At 41.6% G+C, this 12,071-nt stretch overlaps 1 protein-coding gene across 1 annotated transcript in view; it reads right to left on the bottom strand.

Moving 5' to 3' along the window:
* Window positions 1-12,071, bottom strand: part of KLHL29 (kelch like family member 29) — a 445,478-nt gene that overhangs the window by 107,833 nt on the left and 325,574 nt on the right. The window lies entirely within an intron of this gene.

Below are 12,071 nucleotides of genomic sequence, written 5' to 3'. Positions count from 1 at the left end.
AACACCATCCTGCAGTTAGGAGCCTTAGAAAAGAAATTACCACTAGTGTCAGAGGAAACTTGTCTCCAAACAATTCTAGCCCTTTGTGGGAAGGATGGGAGATAGCATTGGAAAGTGAAGAAGTTAGCCTCCTCTCACCATGAAATTGGTTTACAATAAGAATTAACTTTCGCTGTGCCTATTGTTTAATTAACCTCAAACCAAGACATAGCTACATGCTACGCATTAAATGTAACATGTATTCTGACCCTTAATAAGCAATTAAGAGAAGCCTACTAGCTTCCTTAGGAGTCAGCTCTGCTAAAACTTTAAACTTATTTCCCCCTCTGTCTGTGCCCCTACTGAACAGTTGTTCCCAGCCTTCATGGCAGTGTCTTATAAAGTACTTTAAGGTTGTTGCCTGCTCTGCTTTTTCTCTAAGCCAAGAAACCCTATTCTTTCCTTACCTCATGTGTCATACATCCATCTAATCTCTTCAGCAGAAGTCAATTCCATTTATAACTGCCTTAAGAGCGGTGACCAAAATTAGGTACACTACTCCCAACAGAGAACTGAAATCCAGAGGAAACTTCAGGCCTTAAATCACCCTGAAGCTTTTGAAAATGCAAACGTATTAATACTTACAGGATTTGCCAACCACCACACAGCAATTCAACTAACAGATTCAAGAACAAAGCCAGGAAACCCAATGGCTAACCTTTTGACAACACAACAGCTAGTATTCTTCCCCAAGGAGAAATTAAGACACCAAAATGAAAAGCACAAAACAAATGATTCTTTAAGGTATTCACACAGCCCCTTATTCCTGCATTTGAATAGCAGGCTAAAGAACGGGAATTAACCAGGCTCTATAAACTATGACCACTTTTGGCAAACTACGCATTTCATAGCATACAAACTATTGCTAGACAAGTGTTTGCTACCTGTGTGAGCTGGCTGGTCCACAGTGTCTGTAGGGTGGTGAAGGCTGATGTAGATTATTTCCTTTCCAGATGTTAAGGATTCTTCTGATGTTTTCTGGATGTGCTATGTTCACTGCTTGGTTACTTTGTGTATTCTGATGTCAAGACTGTGCCCCTCCAGGGAGACCATCCTTTGGATGGAGCCATGTAATATCTGAGATACAGATAGGTAGCCGTGTTGGTCTGCCATAGTCAAAACAAAAAAATTCCTTCCAGTAGCACCTTAAAGACCAACTAAGTCAGTTCTTGGTATGAGCTTTCGTGTGCATGCACACTTCTTCAGATACGAATCTGAAGAAGTGTGCATGCACACGAAAGCTCATACCAAGAACTGACTTAGTTGGTCTTTAAGGTGCTACTGGAAGGAATTTTTTTGTTATATCTGAGATAGTATGTCCACATATTCAAGTGCCACTTTGTAGTTGCACGGACTTTGGCCCATGCTTCAGTTACTTTACCTACACAAATCAATGGAGGTATCTTAATTCATGGACACAGTGGAACATACATTTCATCCTTCAGAACCAGTGTGATGTTTTGGTTCGAGTGTCAAGCTAGGACCTGGGAGACCAGGGTTCAAATCCCCACTGAGCCATGATGTTCACTGGGTAACTTTGGCCCAGTTAAAGGTAAAGGGACCCCGGACCATTAGGTTCAGTCGTGGACAACTCTGGGGTTGCGGCGCTCATCTTGCTTTATTGGCCGAGGGAACCGGCGTACAGCTTCCGGGTCATGTAGCCAGCATGACTAAGCCGCTTCTGGCGAACCAGAGCAGTGCACAGAAACGCCGTTTACCTTCCCGCCAGAGCGCTACCTATTTATCTACTTGCACTTTGATGTGCTTTCGAACTGCTAGGTTGGCAGGCCCTGGGACCGAGCAACGGGAGCTCACCCCGTCGCGGGGATTTGAACCGCCGATCTTCTGATCGGCAAATCCTAGGCTCTGTGGTTTAACCCACAGCACCACCCGCATCCCAGTTGCTGCCTCTCAATCTAATTTACCTCACAGGGTGGCTGTGGGAATTAAATGAGATGGGGGAGCACCATGAACATCGCCTTGAGCTCTCTGGAGAAAAAGGCGGGATATAAATGCAACAAACAAACAAACAAACAAATCCTTCGCAGTATGTATCCATTGGGGTTTCTCCATATGGTGGTATCAGCCTATGACTATTCAAAGTGTGGTTTCACTTCAAACATAACTGACATTTCATAAAGAAGAAGAAGAGTTTGGATTTGATATCCCGCTTTATCACTACCCAAAGGAGTCTCAAATAATCTCCTTTCCCTTCCTCCCCCAAAACAAACACTCTGTGAGGTGAGTGGGGCTGAGAGACTTCAGAGAAGTGTGACTGGCCCAAGGTCACCCAGCAGTTGCATGTGGAGGAGCGGAGATGCGAACCCGGTTCCCCAGATTACGAGACTACCACGCTTAACCACTACACCACACTGGCTCTCTAAAGAACCTCAGTTCTTTCAACATACCCACAGTCTCCCTCTCCTCCCTGCACCCAACATTTGTAGTAATGGTAATTAATGTTAATGCTGAAAGGAAACGTTTGCTTAACAAAATCACCACAGGATTTGCTACATAATGGACATTTTGGAATATACCACACGGAAGATCCTACTGGGTATCACTACAGGAAGCTGTTATGTAGAATTACTGGGGAAAACAGAAAACCTATTTGAAAATTACAAAAGGTAAAAAGCAACTTCATGTTAAAGTCAATTAATCTGTCCCAGAATTCAATACACCCAGTACATTCCTCCTACTGTAGGAAGGAGGAGAGTGTGACAGAGAAAAAGGCCTGAAGTATTATTGTTATAATATTTGGGGGGGGGGTATTGATCTGTCTCCCAATGAGCTGCAAAGCAGATTTCGGTAGAGTTCCTCTAGGGAAGGAATTCTAAAAGACAGAATCTGCAACAGGGAAGACCCTAGAATGTAGGTGAATGTCCTCCAAAAGAGACATTGAATTGAAATCAGTAGCCAACGTGGTGCTCTTCATATGTTGTTGGGCCAGAACCATCAACTAGAACCATCATCCCTGACTGCTGGCCATGTTGGCTGAGACTGATGAGAGTTGTAATCCAATGACATATAGACAGCACTACATATCCCTGCCTTAAACCATACCCTGAAAATTGCAAGTAGACAACCACAACAACAAAAGGCTCTGCTTGCCATTTTGTACCAGCTGTAACCTCCAGACAATCCTCAAGTGTAGTCCCATGTCTAATGTACCCCACCAAGCAAAAGCAAATGTGTTATTTGCTTAGAGGTCTTTCCATTCTCTCCTCCCAGATGTCAGTTGCTCACAATAGTCTTCTCACTTATTTTGAAAGGTATGTCCCAACCAAGTTGAAAAGAAGTCAAAGGCTTACAACCTACAACACTAAAGTGATACAAGGGGCTCATCAGTAAGGTAAAGGTAAAGGTAAAGGACCCTTGGATGGTTCAGTCCAGTCAAAGGCAACTATGGGGTTGCGGCGCTCATCTCGCTTTTCAAGCCGAGGGAGCCGGCGTTTGTCCACAGACAGCTTTCCAGGTCATGTGGCCAACATGACTAAAAATCTTCTGGGGCAACGGGACACCGTGATGGAAACCAGAGCACATGGAAACGCCATTTACCTTCCCGCCGCAGCGGTACCTATTTATCTACTCGCTCTGGTATGCTTTCAAACTGCTAGGTTGGCAGGAGCTGGGACTGAGCAATGGGAGCTCACTTTGTTGTGGGGATTTGAACAGCTGACCTTACAATTGGCAAGCCCAAAGAGGCTCAGTGGTTTAGACCACAGTACCACCTGCGTCCTTTACCTTCATCAGTACTGCTGTTCTGCTAGCTCTTGAAAATACACCTGTTTATATAAGCATTTCCATCATTTCCTCACTTGAATCTCCTGCTTTGTTATGCTGTTAATGGGTTAACTGTTAAGCTGTTTTATTAGGCTTGTTTTACTACGCACTTTAATAACGGTTAGTTGTATTTTTATAATTGGTTTTATTTTTTGTTATTTTGCTGTTGGACTTTATTTGTTCATGAACTGTCTTGGAATTTCTTCTTGAAATGGAAGGCATTATATACACACTAATATTTTTATATGGTTTTTATTGTATGATTTTGTTTTATTGTTGTAAACCACATTGATTTTTTTAAAAAATGGCATAACAGTATATGAATATTTTTTAATAAATAAAATAAAACAAAAATACCCCTATTAAAGTAACGGATATGAGGCATATGAACACATCACAAATATTAACATCAAAGCCAAGGACAACAAAATCCCAAGCAACCAGAAAAACCTGTCACTCAGCAACCACTGGAAGTGAAGCTGAAAGCTTGTGTGAAAGCTTTCATGAGGAAAACTGAGCTATCTACTTCAGATGACAGATTTTGGATGCCATCATAAAATGGAGGTGAGTTCAGGTGTCTGTTCTACTTCAGGCATAAAAACTCCAATGATATGAAATACAATTTCTAAAAAACATTATGAAGAACTTCATATCATATCCAATGATATGAAATACAATTTCTAAAAAACATTATGAAGAACTACATTAAAATGCATTTTAATTGGTGCCAGAGTGTATTCCAGTAATCAGTGTTATGCACAGTTACATCTCAAAGGGCCTTTTCTATCCCCTCCAAAAAAATACTGAATGTCATCTGCCCACATATTATCTTAAATATTTTGATTGTCATTATCTACTAGTTTGCTTGACGTGATTTAAGAAATCCCCCTTTTAAAATTTAATGTACGGTAATCTCTCTTTACCTTGTGCACGTGTTGCAGTGATCAGATGTTTCATCCAGTTTCCACAGCCTTTATTTTATTTATTTACTTGTTACCCTTGTGTAATGCATTACTTTTTGGCCAATTATGAGAGGGAATGGAAGAAGAGACAGCAAAAGGGCTAGGAACTTGAAAACCACATGGAGTTGGTGATGGAGGTCACAATGAAGGAAAGCAAGGCCGCTTCCCACGTCGGAAGTACATACCCTCCAAGTGTCCCTATTTTCCAGGGGTGTCCCTGATTTAGAGAAGCTATCCCAGTATCTGATCTGATCTCGGAATGACCCACTTTTCTTTAGGATGTCCCTATTTTCATTGGATAAATATTATAGGGTATGGAGTTGCCTGAGCCCTGAGCCATCTGAAGGTTGTTGTTTTTTTAATGTTCAGGGTTTTATTTTGTTTTTATATATGTTGGAAGCTGTCCAGAGTGGATGGGGCAACCCAGTAAGATGTGTAGGATATAAATAGTAAAATTATCATTATGGAATGAGACGCCCCTATTTTCATCGGAGAAATGTTGGGAGGGAAGGGAAGCATATCCCACAATTTACAATGTTACCGGCTAGGTTAGATTTGCAATTCACTCAAGTCTATTATGACTAGAAATATTAAAAATGAGGAATCTCCCTCTTTAATGTGTATATTTACATCTTCTTGCTTTTAAATATATTCCTACCTATGCATTATTGAACATAATGTTAATATTCAATGAATATATCTTAGAAAAAAGAAAACCAAAAGTAGAATAGCTGTTACTACTGTTTTTAGTATTTTAATGGCATTGAAATTGATGAATGATAGTTTCATTTTGTTGTCAGCTGCCTTGAGATTTTTTATGAGGTAATGCAGGGTATAAATGTTTTGAGTAAATAGTAGAGGACCAAACTGATTCCTATTAAGTCACGCAATTGTATCTGTTTTTCTGAACAGGGAAACATGTCATGTAAGGAGCCAAACATCAGCCGGTATGATTCCAACAGGGAGTTGAAAGCACAGGCCTGTTCTTAGTCAATGTTTTCCTAAGCCCTCAAGCCAATAAACAAACACACAGAAAGCTGAGATTAAAGAGCAGTGACAAAATGTCCTAGTATTTATACATGCCACAGAGATTTATGTTATACAAAGCTACCATATTCCATGGTTGAAAATCATGTCCCACACGACTACCTCACGGGAGAAAGCAGGATCCACAGCCATGTTGAGCATTTATAAAAACGCTACTTGCATTAACTGGCATCTTTGTGCAGATAGATGATGCACTTGCTGTGATTTCTGGTGCTGTTGTTAGTGGCCCTTGTCACAGAAGCAAGCAAAAGGCATCGGAAATCTGATCTGAACTAGATATGGACATTCCACCTGGCATAATACAGAATTGTCTTTTGGAGGGTGAAGAGGACGATTTAGCTCGCCAGACCCAGCAGGAGGAAAAGAAGAAACACCACAAAAAGGGCAGGGAGGTCACAGCGGACTCCTGAGACGAGACAAGAATGAATAATGAATGGCTGGGACTCCGCATTGACTGGAGAAATGCTACAGACGTATCATGCAGTCCTGTTAGATAGATCAGTGGGAAAATCCTCTTATTAGTGCCAGCTACGTATTTATTTCCAGTGCTTCCCAGAGCACATAGCAATGCAGGATAGGGTCGTAGAAGCAGGCTGGTAGGATGGGAGCGATCTTGGATCCATCTTTGTCACTAGGGGCCCAGATGACCTCAGAGGCAATGTGCTGGTTGGCCTGGCAGCTGCAGCTCATGCAAAATGCAGTGACTCAAGAGATAGCTGGGGCAGAATATTGCCAGCATGTTACAACGCTACTGGAAAAAATGGTACTGGCTGCCAATTTGCTACTAGGCTAAGTTCAAGGTGCTGATATCAGCGTACACAGGTTGGCCCATCCCTTATACCTCCTACCAATCGCTGCACTCTGTAGGAGTGGGCCTCCTGCAAAGATCATCTCATCAGGATGTATATTCCCTATAATGTACAAATCAGGCCTTCACCTACCCACTGGAACTCCATCCACGTATGTACATTATCAGACAGGTGCTGTCTCTGTTACCTTTATGGCACCTGTTGAAGACCATCATTTTTCAATGAGCCTTTTAAAGTGGAGATTTTTTACTCTATCCTACATTAGACTTAAGTTTTTTAAAATATATTTTTCTTGTCAAAAAACCACTTTGGGATGTTCTATGGGAAGTGGTCAAACGAAATTATAGATATAGATACAGACAATTTGCTTTGAATACACTATTATTTAAGCTCCACATTCTACAAACTCTGAGCAAGCCATCAAACTTGTTAATGAACTCAAATTTTCTGTCTTTGAATATCCTTTGTAATGACCAATGCCTATTTCATCTGCTGTACTTTAAGAGATGACATACTCCAAGAGACTAAAGCTTTCAAGGCTCAGGTGAATAGTGGAACGAAAGTTACTGAAGTGTTGGTAAAAAAATTTAAATGATCTCCTCTAATAGGTTAATGTTTGAATGAGTACTGAGAATTGTTGGTTAACTAGAATTACCCATTGTTTCTGTATGAGAACTTAAGATGGATAAAACCATGCGTGCTCATGCTGCGGTGGAAGGCGTTAAACCATGTCTTCACTTCCCCTTTGAATACAAGAATTAATCCAAAGTAATGTGACGCAGGTCACAAAGTAATAGGGATGCGGGTGGCGCTGTGGTCTAAACCACAGAGCCTAGGGCTTGCCGATCAGAAGGTCGGTGGTTCGAATCCCCACGACAGGGTGAGCTCCTGTTGCTCAGTCCCTGCTCCTGCCAACCTAGAAGTTTGAAAGCACATCAAAGTGCAAGTATATAAATAGGTACCGCTCCGGTGGGAAGGTAAACGGCGTTTCCACGAGCTGCTCTGGTTCGCCAGAAGTAGCTTAGTCATGCTGGCCACATGACCCAGAAGCTGTCTGCGGACAAACGGCGGCTCCCTCAGCCAATAAAGCGAGATGAGCGCTGCAACTCCAGAGTCGTCTGCAACTGGACCTAATGGTCAGGGGTCCCTTTACCTTTTAATGTGATCTAAGTCTAAAGTCAATGTCATAGTTGGCAGTTAAAGTACACAGACCAGAAGGCTTAGGGTTGAGCTCAGTGTCATGCCATCATGAATATTCTTCTTCTGCCCCTACGTGCTGTTCTGGGGGTTCTCTAGAAAGGGGAATGGAGGAAGGAAATCCCCATTATGCAAGCCAAAGTCCTTGCACAGGGTCTCTGCTGGTGGAGCTCATTAGGGACTCAGCTAGATTGGTAAACAAAAAGCGATTTGTGTTGTGTATGCAATATAACATTGTGCCACCAGATGGCGGTGTGGAGTACCATTTTTCTCTGCCTGTTTTCCCTGTTTAAATTTACAACGTGTTTAACTGAAACACTTCTTTGATGTGTCTAGATCCAGCCTAGGTGAATCCTGCCCTTAGATAAAAATGGTCAGATGCATCTTGTGTCAAAACTGCATGCACTCTTTTTAAAGCATGTTTGACAAATGCATGTTGTCCAAAATGACCTTGAAATCATGTATTTATCTTGCATATTCTCCTTGCATCTTATCCAAAGTAGCATAGTACTTAATTTATCTGAACAGCCTGAGAATATCCAATATAATGGGTTGGGTTTGGAGGAAAACAAAAACAAACCTTTCTTAAGGTTTTTACATTGATTTGGAACATACATGGAACATAGACAGTGAATTCAGCTAACAAAATGGTTTTTTTGGGGGGGGGATTGCTATGGTATTTCATTTAATCTTATTTTTTTGTTGGGTGTTAAGACATAGGGGGAAAGTAATACAGCCACAACGTCCAGTTTTAAGCAGAAACCTAATCCCGATTGCTTTAATTGCCAGAAGACAGGTCTGAAAAAAATCTAAGAGATGCTTTAGGGAAGGTTAAAATATTTATTACAGGATGATCTGGCAGGAATTCAAATTTATCCTAATTGCTTTCAGCAGAAAGCTAGCAGATAGCTTTTAGACCTTTTTGATCTCTTCATGTTGCATAAGGCAGCTACTAAATGTTCTTGAGTTGTGAAAGTTTTGAATAAGCAGTATCCGTGGGGTGAAACTGAATGGCTAATCGACAGGGCTACCTCTCAAATGTCAGCATTTGTTGAATCCTGACCCAGTCCGGTGAATCAAAACAAAGCACTAAATTTGATCTTGGAACGTATGGATTCGGCAAAGCTTTTTTTAATAACATTTTTTAAAGTAAATCACTAACACAGAGGAGCTTAGTGGAAAGTAATGAAATGCCATTTGCACTTGCACACTGCCTGTGGCCAGCTTTGGCTGTCTTAGTTTCAAGTCTTCCATTGCAGTTTTATGTAAGTAAATGCTGTAATAGTGGGCATCATGCGCCTCTGTAACATCTTTCAACAGACAAATTAAGGTCTTTATTGGAAAGAGACAGAATATAGGGATGTATTTAGGATGAGCATGCATGTGTACAGATGTGGAATCTACCACAGAATCATCAAGGGAAGTTTCAGGCGTCAGGTTTTGCCTAAATATTATTAAGCTTTGTTGGTGATTATGTGAAGACTGCATGTTTAGTACACACAAGTTGGATGCCGCTAGAACAAATGTCCTCGCAGTGATCAGCAGAGGAAGATCAACCATTGCCATGCCAAGCCAGCAAGGTAGCTTCAATCCCCCCAGAAAACAAGCAGCAATTTTGTGAGGTGTTTCTTATTTCACTTCCTCCTTTGCTATTAGCAAGCAATTTCCAAGCTAATAAATTTCAAGAGGCTGTGAAATCCAGTGCCCTATTACTTCTGTGCCAAGGAACCTCTGTTTTAGTCATGGGCCCCTTCTAAGTAGCGACAGCTTTTTCTATTAAGTTTTCCCCCCTGATGTTACTCATAGAAGCAAGCTGGTCCTTAAGGAGGGGAAAGTGTGTGTGGGGGGGGGGAGAGGAGAGTTGAGAAGACTGACTCAAATATATTGCACTTCTGTAATACGCTATATTGTTGTACCACTTTGCTAGCAATTGAAGCATTTTTGGTATTCCTCATTTGACTTTTCAGAACCTGCGAGGAACGCGACAGGATGCCCTTTCACAATGCAACGCATAGCAAGACTAATTCAAGACGTGTTTCCCATCCCGTGGTGGAAACACCACCGATATTTCTCCACCGCTCCCCGCCTTGCTACTTTACAAAAACCTCTTTGGAATTCCTGAAGCATCCTACTTCCTGCCGGCTAAATCATATATAGAGTTTGCTTTTTATAACCGCTTTCAAAGTGGCTGTCATTATGCACCCAGCTGAAGCTCATATATATAGACGTGGATGCAAGCACTTTCTCTTAATACGTGGAACTCAGTGGACACCAAAGAAAATGGCAATTCTTTTCATGGACTACAATGGGGTTTTAAAACGTCTGCATGGAAAACAGAAAAGAGGCAATTTCCTGTTCAAGGTACTATTTGCACGATGGCTTTTTAATTCCGCAAGCCATTCAAACAGTGCATGCCTCCTGAAGTGTTGCTTCCGAGACAACTCAGACATATGTTTTATGCCCTCCTCAAACAATACAATTCACGTGTTCTCTTCTTTGTATGTGTAGCTTATGCATTTATTTCCATGCTCTTCAGTGGTTGCTGTAAGGTTGTTTTTGACTATATACTGAATGTACGGTATGATTATGTGGAACACACAGAATTTTATTGACACAATACCAGGTGTCAGGAGGTGCCAAAGTTCTTACATCAAACTTCAACTGGTAAAACTTAAGAGAAGGTCTGGGCTGAGTGCAACAAGATTGTCCCAAAGTAAGTCAGTAACACCTTCTCAAATGCATTGATTTCGGAGGACCCTGGCAAGATTAATCACAAATCAAGTTCATTACCAACCAGACGGCCCTAAAGTCTGTGTTAAGCCCTGAATGGCACTATTATTCAAGAGTTGTCTAGGCCAAAACCCTGAGCTGGCACTGGATGCATTGCCCCCCCCAGGGGGGAGGGTAATGCCATCTACAAGAGAAGAGATGGCTGAAAACCTGCTACGAAATCAGCCAAAGCACCTTCCTTATCTCACAGGAAGCAGTATTCCCTACCAGTGTGGTGTAGTGGTTAAGAACGGTGGACTCGTAACCTGGTGAACCGGGTTCGCGTCTCTGCTCCTCCACATGCAGCTGCTGGGCAACCTTGGGCTAGTCACACTTCTCTGAAGTCTCTCAGCCCCACTCACCTCACAGGGTGTTTGTTGTGGGGGAGGAAGGGGTAGTGATAAAGCGGGATATCAAATCCAAACTCTTCTCTTCTTCTTCTTAGGGAAAGGGGCTAAATGGAATTTTGAATAAGCAGATGGATTTATATATGTACCCATTAAAACTGTAGCATTTAAAATCCATACATGTGTGCATGTGTAATTTAGCCGTATACAGCAGGAAGCATTGCTGCTTTGAAGCGAAACTATTTCCCTCTTCAATGCCATTTTTGTTTTCCTTTAAATGCCAGTCCACTGGCAATTTAAAATTCATGTATTTGGAAATGATTTAAATATTCAAATGAGAAGGTTCCTCACAACACATACACACACATTGCAGTAAGATATGCCAAGCCTTTGTCCCACAAGTTTAGTAAAACTGACACCAGCTTGTGAGTGTAGACAATGTGTTAATCAGACAGATTACCGAGAAAAGCAGGGAGCAAATGCTGGTGCTTAGATTTTGCATGATGCAAAAGGTACTGCGCTAGGTGAAATTGGCTTCTTGCTACTGCAATATGTTCAAGGCTCAGCAATGCCAAAGTCGATGTGAAATGCTATCAAAACAAGATTAAGGGGAAAGCATTGTTTTGCTGATACTTTTAGGTACTTTGTTGTTCTGGGCGCTGCTGCTTTCAAGTCAGCTAAATATGGGATTTCTCTCTCCCCCCCTCCCCGACATTAGAAGTGTTAGATCTTTATTTCACAACTCCCACTTGTGTGCTTGTTATTTCCTCCTCGCTGTTTTCCAAGGTAGTAATATACCACAGCAGAGCACAATTAGGATCATCTGGTACATTCCTCATGACATTAAACTGCTAAAAGGCTGAAACAGAATCTTGAGTAGGTTGAGAGAGAGATTATACCAAAAAACCCAGAACATATTAACACCAGAAGCACTGAATAAAAGCTGAATCTCATCACGGAAGCTAGGTGACGAGATGCAGGATGAGTTGCCTTCAGATCACATTGATGATGAAGCAGTCAGATGAACACTCACTCTGATCCAACTCTTTCTAATGGTACCTGAATTGTGTGTAGATTTATAAAAACAGCAGGATACTACATGGCCTGAATTTTAGATA

The sequence above is a fragment of the Podarcis erhardii genome (assembly GCF_964252035.2).
Source record: "Podarcis erhardii genome assembly, chromosome: 3".
NCBI lineage: Eukaryota > Metazoa > Chordata > Lepidosauria > Squamata > Lacertidae > Podarcis > Podarcis erhardii.
Note: the sequence above shows the minus strand (reverse complement) of the source record. Positions and strands in the feature narration are given on the sequence as shown.